General features: G+C 31.5%; 2 long non-coding RNA genes across 4 annotated transcripts in view; both read right to left on the reverse strand.

Annotated features, from left to right (window-relative positions):
- Positions 1–11785, reverse strand: part of LOC121115716 (uncharacterized) — a 49032-nt gene extending 37247 nt beyond the window's left edge. The window contains exons 1-4 of the long non-coding RNA XR_011779770.1: positions 11565–11785; positions 11214–11463; positions 10694–10969; positions 10180–10609 (exon numbers count right to left, since the gene is read on the reverse strand). This is a non-coding gene — a long non-coding RNA (uncharacterized lncRNA). The remainder of the gene's footprint in view (positions 1–10179; positions 10610–10693; positions 10970–11213; positions 11464–11564) is intronic.
- Positions 11786–11789: 4 nt separating this feature from the next.
- Positions 11790–12990, reverse strand: LOC139905195 (uncharacterized). Of its 3 annotated transcripts, none has more exons than XR_011779768.1 (4): positions 12793–12990; positions 12134–12712; positions 11961–12076; positions 11790–11906 (listed from the first exon to the last, which is right to left on the reverse strand). It is a non-coding gene; the product is annotated as an uncharacterized lncRNA (long non-coding RNA). The 3 variants fall into 3 exon arrangements; XR_011779769.1 differs by having other exon boundaries at positions 11790–12076; positions 12134–12394; positions 12453–12712; positions 12793–12969; XR_011779767.1 differs by having other exon boundaries at positions 11790–12076; positions 12793–12969.
- Between the last annotated feature and the right edge of the window lie 537 nt (positions 12991–13527).

Here is a 13527-nt window from a genome sequence, read left to right on the forward strand (position 1 = left end):
TCAGCATGGTTGATGTCGGGCCTTTTGGAGGCCTAAACAACCAAGTTTTATAACAACCATTATTCATTCAGTAAGGTAAATAGTGATCTATTGGATGTCAAAATAAGATCACCAAAAAAAAAGGAATAATAACTTACTCTCTACTAAAAATATATTATACATATTTAGTTATTGCCTAGTTTTATTATGTAAAGGGTAGTTCTTTTAAACATTCACACTTTTCTCAGGCATCATCCCATCTCTCTACTAACTGGTTTTAATGCATACACAGACTAATTGCATTTCTCGATTCGTCCTAAAATTCAAAAAAAGTGTCAAGTAGGCTAGTAAAAACCCACTCACGATAATTTCCTATTAGCATTGTGATCCGGAAGTGGTCAAACTCCTCTGAAGTCCTGTTTTATTGAAGAAAATATAAAACAACAAAATAAAAATACCGGGCGATCTATGAATGTCATCGCTATCAGTATCAACATAGCGTCCTGTCCATCGTGTAGTCAATGAAAATACACGTTGCAAGGAACAGCTTCCAACTCCATCAAAAGAAGAAAAGGGTCACCCGAACCAAGGCTTTGATCAAGCTAAAACTGATATTGATATTGTAAAGATTTTGTCTGGTTCTTCTCAGATGAGAAAAATATATGTCAAATCCAGAAGCATAACTCAAAGAACAATAGATGGGTAGCAAAAGTCCTTATAAAATATCTAGGATTATGAAGGCAAAGTACCCAGAGCAACTTATGGTACTTGGTGTTGTAAGCAGTGAGATCACGTATGTCAACCTTCATGTTCAAGCAGAGCCTGGAGGTATACATCCATTTTCTGAGCACCAAAGTCTTCCCCTGTATCTACAGCATCATTAAAGATACACCTTGGATCCGGCAGCACAACGGCGAACCATGTCACACCAGCAAAAGAACATTCGATTTTCACGATTCTGAGAATGTGAGTGCTTACCAAGTTCTTGCCCTTGCCGGATTTGAACCCTTTTTTGGGGACAATATTGAACAGGTGTCCAATGAAGGTACCCACGGCACCACAATGTCTCTGAGAGCTGGGATAAAGAGTGAATTACAGACTTTACCCAGTGGGACGGTCAAGAAGGCAGAGGGACGTTTCTGAAAACCTTGTGAACATGTAGTCCAAGATAACGGCGATGATATTGATTGAGTGTCAAATTGATCTTATAATGTTAATTTTTGTGAAAATTTTAATAAAATTGGTTAAGAAATAAAGTTTTACTTTTTTTTCTCTCGACTTACGAACGTTTAAATGAACCTTCCTTTATCACACCTTCAAATGTATAAACAAAATTATGATGGTCTTATGTCTATATTGTTGGATAAAATTAACTATTACATTGAAAAGAATATGATAAATTTCTCTATCCTGCTTTTCTCATCCCTAACCGACTTAAAAAATCATTGTACAAAATTAGACATTTCATGATAATTTTTTTGTACATATTACTTTGATTGTATTCGAATATCCCATTTTTTTATTGGCATAAAGAAGTATTCTATGCAGGTGTTGTTTTTAAGTCTTTTTTTATTCTGAATGTCATATGATGGAGTTTAATCAAGACTTATTGCAAATTTGTATATTTTATGGGGTAAAAATATCAACGTCCCTAAAAAGGCATCTCCTTCAATTATGATGCAATCTATGACGTCAGCGAAAACGCTCTATAGAGAAAAATACCTTTTTGAGACATGGAAGAAAAATTCTATAACATTTTGATAAATGTATTCAGGTGAAGTTTCTAACATTTAAATAGTTTCTAACATAAATAAATAAAAGTAAAGCTTCAAAGTTATTGGTAGTTAGCCAATACAACCTTATAATGCAAATATTTTTTAAATTTAACAATAAATCTATAAAGTAAAGAAATAACACTATTGAGGTTGCCAATTCCAAAACAAAACAAAAACAGGAGATCTTAAAAGTCCTTTCGATTCGCATCAATGGTCATACTCCATCATGAGTATTTTTTAGGCCACCCATTTTTTGGAATTGGCAAACTCTCTTTTTTTCTTAGCTGTTGTCATTGTTATTTAACTCTTGAGGGATGAACTTCCTTTTCTACTACATTCAACTAAATTTAAAACCTGATTGAACATTCATTTGTGCTCATAAATGGAGGAGTGTAACCCCGAGGATTTGTTGCAGAGTTTCATTTGTAAGTCCTTGTTGGACACAGAGTAGAATTGAGGATCAATATAAGAGTAATTCTTGATTATGTCCTTCTTTATTTCCCTTTCCCCCTTGTTACAGCTGCTTGTACTGATCTAATGAAATGTCATGCCGGCTTAGCCGCTCTCATCCAAACATTATTCAAATTGTCTGGGTTACCATCTTGATTTATGGTTTCTTTCTTAGCATACCCAGAAAGCTCCCAATTAGATCACTAGCCATTAGTGTAATTCATCAGTCGACATTCATTTCATTGACCATTGCACGTGATATGCATCTTTTTTTTTCTATTTAAGTTTTATAAATACTTAAACGGTTTTGAACAGGCTACAAATCCCAATCTGGATAAGGACAAGGATAATAACTAAGGTAGGTTTTAGGTCTTTTTTATTTGTTTAGATAACTTGTGGTATTTTATTTCGAATCTAATTTTTCAAGAAAATAAAATGCTATCCTTTCTATAATTTTTTTTCAAATAACCTTTTATAGAAAATAATTTTATTTTAATAAGGCCCGGACCCTCTGGAAGTGTAGGCCTACAGCGGCAGCATAGCTTTTGAAAACTAATTAACTTGAGCTCAAAGTAAGTTTATTATAAAAAAATTGAACGTATGCAGGATTATTTTTAGGTTTTGGCCTAACATAGCAATGATATGGCTTCTTTTTTTTTCTCAAAACAAGAGAGAAAAAGGATAATAACTGAGGCCGAAGTCTTTTTTGTATGAATATATATTTTTTTTTTTAGTTTAGGAATCTACCCAAGTTTAAATTCAAACTTAATTTTTCTAAAAAATACAACTAAGGGTATTTTATGTATTTTGATTCAATCAAGCGCCATGCTTAATGACAAGGCGACCGTAAACGTTTTGAACATATCTGCTTGAGCCTCAATATCACTTCTAGGTATAAGATTAGTAGCATGCCAAAAATAAACTTAGATCCAACTTGCCCCACTCTTCTCTACATATAATATATCAATGACAATTTCATATCTCTAAATATCCTAATATCCTTCAGTAGAATTGACTAATTATAATCAGTAAGTTAATAATGAAGAAAAAAATCAAATAAATCTAGTGGATGTCCAATATATTTATTTATCTTTTGATGTCATCAGTTATTGATAAATCAATGGTTCATTTGAAACTTAAAAACTTTTATTTATAATTTGATGAATGATCTGAGATTCTTGGCAACTCTATTAATAGAAAAACTTCTATAGGCCCTTCCTTGAATCAGACATCAAATATAACCTACAAAAAACTATACGTTCACTCTTTTTCTGTTCTTTTGTACATCTTCAGAAATGTTTCTTTTCATCGTTCATTCCATCACTTTTTTCCGTTCATTCGTTCATTTTTGAACTCTGGGGAAAAAAACTGGAAGGAAGAAAATTTTGTGTAAACAGTAAACATGAATTTTCCGCCGGCTACATGGCAACAAATCCAGTAAATTCGGAGCCTTTCAATATATGTAAATTTAATTGAGTATAGTATTATTTTATTTCATAATCACAAAAAATTATCGGTCAACTACCTCTTTGAAGAGTGTCACTAGACTAAGCTGATATATTAATTAGTGGATTAATAATGGTATTTTGAAATACTCAAAAGTGATGGAAATCTTTGCTATGAATAAGGATTTTGCATTACAATTTTAAAAGACACACGATTTTCCCTTGATTAAATTTATCTCAAGAATTTTGTAAATATAGCTTTAAAAACAGCCAACGGGGAACAAATTAATATTTACTTCCCATCATTTGAATAAACTAAGTAATCTGCATAAATGCCCGAGTACGAGTATTTATAACTATTTTTTATTTATTTTTTTCGCTGAAACATAAAATAAGTCAACAAAATTTTATTTTCAAAAAATATCTTTAGTTTCAAATGGACAAACAGATCACGAATCTGTAATTTGTTTGTCTGTATCGAAACAGCTTTTCAAGAATTTATTTTGATTCAATTTGAATCAATCACTATTATAGAAATGTTGTACCAAATACTCTGGGGTCAATTTTTTTTAGATAACAGGTTTTTTCAAAATTATAACATAAAAATACCTTAAATACTTAATAACATATAATCAAACATGCTGAATCAATGCAAAACTTTTGAATTAGGAGATTTCATTAGGTTTTTAATCTAACAAGAAACAAAAATATTTGTATAGACAATGAGTTCTTAAATATTATCTAAAAATTCATTGGTATACAATATTTTAAATAACGGAACATATATTTTTAGTCGATGACAAAACCTCTTTTTATAGTAAACAGAAAAAAAATAGGTAAATTATTTCAATGCATTAATTAATGGTCTATTGACAATTTAAGTTTTAAATAATTATGGCAAAAAAATAATCAAGAAAAAATGGTCATAATACCAATTAATATATTGTACATCTTAACTATAATATTACTGAACGTATTTCAAGAAAATTTGAGAAGAAACGAACAATGAACTTGTATATTTAAGTATCCAGACAACGAAAAGAAAAAATATCCACAAATTTAATAACTTTTTGGATACAATCTCTTAAAATGTTGATTTTTTTATTTTATTTTTTCTTCCGATAGGAACAATTTAACTCATTTAGCCAAGTTATGACATAATTTTTAACGAAAAAGCGTGTTAGAAAGATGAATGAATAAACTCCAATCATCAATGTAAAATAATAAATAATGCCTAGACGTAGACTTTATAAACCACAAGTTATCTATAGATGCAAAATCTTTAGTAGTATAGATCCAATTGATTGGAATACCAAATATATACAAAGCTGTACACATACAAATTGACAAATAAAATATGAATAAAAAACAATTCGAATTATCAATCAAAATATCAAAAAAAATTAAAAAAATTATTAATGATGTTAAGGTAAAAAATAAGGTAATTAAATAACAAAATATGGATTAAAGGCTATATCTAGCAATTAATATTGCATTTAAAATTACGATGACTTCTAATTATAATTGTAAAAGATAGTAACTGTTTCCTAACGTCTTCCAATAGATTTCTACGAATGATAATGTTTTATTGATAATGAATATGCTCAAGTGTTGATGATAGAATCACACTTATACTAAATGTGTTATTTTCATGAATAAATCAGAAAGAAATAGGTCCATGCACGACCATATGATTAAATTAATTGTCTAGTGATATACTAAAAAAGTCTATGTTGCCTTATCTAATATATCCATTGTCCTCTGAGAGCTTAAAACCACGGTGGGTCATTATTTTAATCCATTTAAAGATAAGATGATTAGTAAAGTGACTAAATTATACCTTGATTTAGCTGCAAAATATTAAGAATGGAATGTCAAAGGGATTCTAATTGTTATAGCTCCAAATCATGTCTTATCTCCATTATTCAAAAATTTCAAGGCAAAAATGATAAAAAAACAATAAATGAAATTATAAGTATAATTTTAATTTTATTATAACTGGAGATGTCACCAAAAATCACATATGGTATTACTAATTTAAGATAATTCTCAATATTAGTGCCTGATATATGATTTTTGGTGGATACAATAAATTAGGGAAGAGTGAGGATACTTGTAACGGAGGATAATGTTACACTGCGAATAACTTTAAAGTGCAAAGTTATCTAACTCCCTTGTTCTTATACAATGGAATATCTACCTTTGTTTAACAACTCAACATAAAACCTGGGTTTCCTACTGCTTACAGTTATAGAGAATTTCGATATTGAATTTTTTTACAGAAAAAGTAAATATTTTAGGTAAATGTTTGTTGAGATATATTTCTATTATACTTTTTTATTTTATTAAATGTCATAGTCTAGCACGATTTTCAATTAATTAACATGTTTGTAATATATTATTAGTTTCAATATTCAGTTCACATCATTTATTCTGATTCTACACAATAGATGAGACTTATTACACGCCATTTTTATTATATATACTCGTACTATATAAATATATTATATTTAATTAGGTTTTATTTTTTGTGTAATTTCATGTTATAATCTAATTATCAATAGTAAAAAAAATATTTCTTAAATTGTAGTATTAACCATATTCTATTTCTGTAAATGTTTTATTTGTTTATCTTATATATGTAATTATAAGTATTTAGTTTATGCTTACAAACGGAAATAAAAAATAAAATAAATGCTTGAATATAACAAATGGTAGTTTTTACATGTTTCCTCCTGCTGTAATATGCCTAATCCTACTCTGTACCATGTATCATCCTGGAGTATAAAGTCTCTGTTAGAGTATGTTTGTCTTTTGTGTGCTTTTATCTAATGACATAGGGATTTGTTTTAAATAGATAGTACCATTTTATTAAGTAGATTTTACATGCAGCATGTTTATACATTTTAGTGGTTTTGGCTATGTACGTCCTTTTTAGTTTTAACCCCTTAAAGAAGAAATATATTAGTGTATGATTGTACCCCCAATCTAAAGGTCTTCTTATTGGCTTTGGCTCCGGTCCGTGACTTCCTTCTGTTGGGTAGTGTTCGCAATACACTACAGAATCTTATGCATATCTGGCCACATTATATTCAATTTATATGATTTGATATACCATTTCGATATATTTTCGGGCGATTGATTGAAAAACGTGGAACTTGAGGCTTGAAAGGATCATTATAAAACCATACCGGTGGTATTAGAAGCATTGTAACCCCATGCACATTCAATCGGGTTTCCTTGAATGTATTGAAAGAATAAAAATCAATGCAACTAACTCATTTGATCAGACTTCTTTGAGTGTATTAGAAGAAGGGGCTGTAGTGTGGTATTTGAAGCTTAAGGGCTCATTATTCAACCAGGCACGTGGGCTTTGAAGTATAAAGAGCTCATTGTAATCCATTTTTTTAAAGACACCAAGAGTTGTGTTTAACACAAAGGGCTCACTGTAACAATAAACCTAATCGATCAGACTTATTTAAACATATTAGAAGAAGGGACTGTTAGTGTGGTATTTGAAGTTAAAAGGGAGCATTATAAAACCATACGTGTGGGCATTGAAGCATTATAGACTCATTGTAACAAGAAATTATTCCAAGAATCTACTCCCATTAATTCAATCCCGGAAGAAGAAGCAGCTCTCAATAAAGAGATCAAAATTTAATTTAAACAGACATTAATATAATAAGTTGTGTGATTTGTAGAACGCATAATCTCCACACTAGTATGAAATATCCCAAAGCCCTCAAAATAACTACAAAACAATTTAATTATGTTCGTTGAAGAAAAGGGATTTATTTTAAATGTCTCATTATATATGGAATAGGGCATTACTGTAAAAGGAATTGTGATCTTTTTCATTGCCATCATGGGACGAGAGACCATTCTATTTTTAATGGGTTCTAGAAAAAAAGAAGGCTGTAATTAAATATAATCTACATACTAAAAAATAAACCATTAAACATTTAAGTTAAATATACAAAATTAAACAATTAATATCATATAACTATTAATAATAATAAATTATAAATACAGAATATTGAAATAATAGATTGATCCAGATCATACTACTAAAAACGTTGAAGACTAATATGATTTAGATAAAAAGAATTATATTTATAGTCAGTATAACGAAAATAAATATTTAATGTTAAAAAATAACTCCACAAAGAATGTAAAAACAGATCATTGTAATTCACAATTTAATTGATGTTAAAAAGAATTACTTTTCTTTATAATCCAAAGTAACTATACAGGGTGTCCACGATAAATTGGAACTATCTTAAAATTCAACCTGCTTGATAAAAATGGAATTTGGAGTGTATTTGTTAATATGAAAAAGTTAGACATGATATTAAACAATAAGTTTATTCAACATGTCCTCCCTCAGCAGCCACCATCTTCTCCATCATGCTCCTAAAGGATTTGCATGCCCTGATGACTTCCATTTTCATAATCGACAGCCTTCCACTCCCTCGTAATGGAGCCCTTCAGGGCCGCGATGCGCTTGTGGCTGACCTTGCACGCCTCCCTCTCCAACTTCCCCTACCAGTAGTAATCACATGGATTGAGGCCAGGTGAGTTGAAGGGCCAGGTGTTGCGATCCCAGAAAGTGATGTCGTGAGAGTTGAAGAGGTTAGTGGTCCTCATGGTGATGTGTGCGGGCGCTGAGTCTTGTTGGAATATGAACTCCCTCCCAGCCACCTTGTTCTAATCACACCAATATTATTGAATACATAAGTATTTCTAACACTATTATGTGGTATTTAGTGAACCCATTTAACAAAAAAGTCGTCAAGGTAAGAACACTACTCGACTGTTTCTAATACCTCTCTGCTAAAACAAGAGACTACTAAAAGGTTGGGTCTTAATGATCCTCCCAACGTTTTGCGAATGAACGTTGCAGATAAATGATCTAACTATTACAACTAGAGAAATATAAGTTACGCTTCATTTAATGGGTTTAGACAATAAATATGTAACTGAACTTATGGTGGCTACTACAATTAATGAAGTTAAATCTAAAAAATATCAATATTATAAAACATGGTAAAACTATCGTGGGGGTCGGAAAACCTTACAACTTGTCTGTCTATTCCAGCCCCGAGTTACGAATACAGGAGAAACATAGGGAATTTTTTTTTTTAATCAATTTTTTTTTACTAAAGAACCGAATAATGTTGTGAAAACAAATTAATTTAAACACCCCACAAATTATAAAGTAATCTGGGACATAGTTTGGCAATACAAGGTAGATGTTACAGATATTAACTTATTGTTTATCTGAAGTTACACTTCGCTTAAGTAGTGATACTTCCTGGAAAGATCTACAGCCTTACTACCTGGGGGTCTATCAATTTCAGTCGAAATTGAGTAGGATATGCAATGACACAGAGACAGAAAAAGTCGTATTCTCATAGTGTTTCATTATAGAGTAAGTAATACAGTCCATTTATTTCATTATCCTTGGTTAATGAGAGAGGCCTAAATCCTCACAGTATCCTACTTTTGGTTGATTTCGAAAGCGCCAATAAATGGCTATTAATTATTTAATGCACTATATTAAAAATAATTTGGCATTATTTGTTGCATCCTGCATTTGAAATTTGGAGACAGCGTAAGTGGAGAGTTAAAATCCTCTCAACCTTTTAATAATAATGAAATAAAATGAATATTATTAGTGTAGGAGTGGGATTGCAACTTTTTCTAGTTATTCGGACATTATCATTTTGAAGGATCTTGAAAGTAGAAAAAATGTCTCATTATTTTTGTACTTTATGCGTCGACTGATGGATTTTGCCGGAGGACAACAATTCTCATTATTTAAGACACTTGTATCTATTATGATAATATAACTATTTTCAGACTTCACGGATATCTTTCTTCAACTTATAAGGTCCTCCGAATTGGTAATTGACCGAATAACTCGAAAGAGTTGAAGTCTCTCTCCTCTCACTCCAATAATACATAATTAGCGTTCTTATCTTATAACAAAAAGGTTTAAATGATTGAATTTAAACTATCTCCTTAGGTTTTCTCCAATTTCGAGTACAAAGAGAAAATATGACGTGCAAGTGTAAAATTGTAAACTATACACTCAATATGATAGTGTTCAAAGAACTTTTGACTAAAAATATACAGTTTTTATTAATAATTTGTGAATTATGCACAAAAAAAAATATGATAAATTATTAACAGTTTATTTTCTAATTAGTCCTTCATTATTTATTTGCACATATTGTACAGAGCTCATTTACAAAATATCCAATTATTTTTATAAACAATGAAGCATTAATTGACCGTTGTGATTATCAAATAAGCATTGTATATAGTTATATCTTTAAATTTAGAAATAATCTAAGGCGAATATAATTTTATGTCTTATTTGCCTTTGAAGACCACTCCTAATTAAATATAATTAATATATACATCAAATTGTTATATATATGTATCTATGTAATCTGTTATTTTTATTGTGAGTGACTTCTTACCGAGTTTAAAATATTAATAGATGTGTAATACGTGCGTACCTTGGTAGAAGTATCTCGTATTTATTCCGTGATTATTCTAAGAATATATCCGAGATAGGATCGGATAACACATGGCGCAGTTGGCAGTCCTAATCGATAACGAAGATTTTAATAGTAGATGAAATCCTAGCCAACGTGACACCAGAGGTACGGAAGAACTCCTAGGTAAAGATGGACTCGTCTCCTTATTCCAAAGATGATCAAAATAGATCCAACATCTCCATTAATCGATCTTCGAAGATCTAGAGGTGTGCAAATAAGATCTTTTGACGCACAAATAAACAACATCGAAAAGCTCATGGAGGATAATGTCCCGAATACTTTTAAAATTAAGAGGACGTTGGAAATAATAAGGAAAGCTTCCGAAAAATTTAAGGAGAAAACAGAGGAACTGTGTATGCTTCTTGAGGAATCTTCTCCGGAATACGAACTTGAAGTTAAAAATTCAATTGACATAGAAGAGAGATTAATTAATATTAAGCTCAAATAGTTGAATATTTAGAGAGCAACTCACCTGGAAAAACGAGCGATTCCACCAGACACGATTCTCCTAAAATTCACGTACAACCACCAAATGAAATTGGAGATGGAATCAGATATTCTGAATACCTTAAGTGGTTAGAGACTTGGAATAATTACGTTTGTTTGACCCACATGTTTAAAAAAACAAGGGACGAACAAATTTCTATATTTTGGACTTGTTCACCAGAATTCATTACAATAATCCGACATATTGTAGATATTCCAGCAAATCCCTCGAAGAAGTCCTGGAAGACATATGTATACATACCTAAAAGAAAAGAAACAAATTGCAGCAACACGTTATAAATTATTCAGAAGGAAACAAGGCCCCTTAGAAACATTAGACGAATTTTATTGTGGGTTAAAAAAGTTCTAGCAGAAGATGCTGAAATTTACGAAATGAAACCAGAGGATTGACTAGTATCGTTACTAGTATGTGGAACAAACGATGATTAAATAAGACAGAAGCTTTTAGAGAACACTCTTCAATTAGATTTAAAAGACACCCTTACCCTATGTAGAACGATTGAGACAGCGAAGACAAATCAGAACAGTTTGAACGACATAGTCTTGAGTGGAGTAAAAGGAGAAATTGGAAAATAGGAATAGGAAATCCGTTGACAGGAAGGGATTCCGAAGAAGGAGTATCAGCCGAGGATGATCATTGGAGAGAAGTGGGAGTAAACTTTGTGAGAAATGTAGATTTGATTATCCTCATAGAAATGAGATGTCTTGTCCAACGAGGAATAGTGAATGCTTGAGCTGTAAAAGAAAGGGGCATTTAGCAAGAATGTGTAAATCAGCGAAGCAGAACTCCGTCAGGGTAATAAATTCTATTAATAAATCAAAAACTAATAAAATACCAATTGAGATCATAGATACTTATGGAAATCATGAAGAGGAAGTTGTAGTCACGTGTGATAGTGGGCGATGGTTTCTATTGCTGGATCTAAAGTATTTTTAAAAAATCCAATTTGATCACAAAGTGTGTACTTTTGATCCAAAGATTGTTGGAGTGAATGGATTTCATTGCATATTCTTGGTGTTGTACAAATTATCATGAAACTTGGAAGTCGTGGCTAAAGACAAATACCTTTTTGTTATCGTGGACATGTGAAACATGCTGGATGATATGGTCAAAAAGGATGTTATCGTGAAAGTAGAAGATGAAATAACAGAGTGGTGCCACCCCATAGTTATTGTACCTAAACAGAATGGTAAAGTGAGATTAACAGTTGACTTAACCAAGTTAAACTCACAGGTTAAGAGATTAGTTCATCCTATGAAAACTCCAAAGGAAGCCGATTCTGAAATCAATCCGAGGTCCCAGTTTTTCACAAAATTTGACGCAGTGCATGGTTATTGGCAGATGTCCCTAGAAGAGAAAAGCCAGAAATTAACAACTTTTATTACTCCATACGGAAGATATTACTTTAAGAGAGCTCTTATAGGATTTATTTCTACGGGAGATGCGAATAATAGTCGGTGTGGCATAGCATATCCTCGTTGATGACGAAGATCTTGATAATCATATTAAGAGAGTAAGAAGAGTTCTAAACAGAATTTGGAATCACATTAAGTCTAGAGAATTTTCAATTCGCGAAAGAAGAAGTTACAGTTGTCAGTTACAAAATCAATAAGAATGGAATTGCCGTCAACGAAGATAAATTGAATGCTATTTGCAAATTTCCCACTCCAACAAACAGAACAGAATTAAGATCATTTATGGCTAATCAATTAACATCTTTTACCTCAAAATTGAGCAAAGTGGCCGAACAATTGAGAGACTTGTTGAAGACAAAGTATGAATTCAAATGGGAGTTAGTTCACTCACATGCGATGGACAATATTAAAGATATTTTACTTAAGCCACCAATTCTAGCACTTTTTGATCCGTTGAGAGAAACACGTTTAGAGACAGACGCATCAATAACCAAAGGTCTTGGATTCAATTTAAAACGACAGCATGGAGGAAGATGGAAAGTAATTGAATGCGGTTCGAGATTTATCACTGAAACAGAATCAAGATATGCGATGATCGAGTTAGAAGCCCTTGCCATCAAGTGGGCCATTAAAAAATGTCATATTTACCTTAGTGGACTACTGCACTTGGAAGTAATAACCGATCATCCTTCTCTCTCCACTATATTCAATAACTATTCCTTAAACCAAATCGAAAACGCCAAAGGACAGAAGATTAGAATGTGCCTTCAACATAACGAGTTCAAAGTATCATGGAAGAAAGAAAAGACATATTAGGGCAGATGCTTTGTCACGAGCTCCAGTAGAGGATCTTAAATGAGAAGAAGAATTAGAAAGTGGAATGAAAGACACAATTAGATTAGCCATAATTAGAATAGCTGTAATACAGAATAAAATCCGAAATATTGGTTTCTAGATCCAATCATTGAAGAGATACGAAATATAGGAAAAGCGGATGAAGAGTATCGAGCACTCGTACAATTAGAATTAGTCTGAATAAAAAGGAAGATTAGAAAAGTTACGTAAGATTATTTAAGAATAAAACTTAGCTGTTAAATACGACTTGGTTTGGAAGAAACCAGTCATCCCTAAAGATGCCAAAAGAAATATTTGTGACAAAAATGACGAAAACCAAAAGATGAAGAGAGTCAGCATATTCTGGCCTGTGAACAATGAATTGACATGATTATTGAAAATGTGAAACTTGTCAAAGAAAAGCACCTCCACAATGCCAAGAGAGTTTAAAACCTGATGTAAGGAATAGGAAGTTCCTAAAAATCACAAATAAAGATGAAACATCGTCAAATCATGTCGACTCCCACAAGAAAAGAAGACTCCGAGAAA

This window comes from Lepeophtheirus salmonis, chromosome 4 (assembly GCF_016086655.4).
Source record: "Lepeophtheirus salmonis chromosome 4, UVic_Lsal_1.4, whole genome shotgun sequence".
NCBI lineage: Eukaryota > Metazoa > Arthropoda > Copepoda > Siphonostomatoida > Caligidae > Lepeophtheirus > Lepeophtheirus salmonis.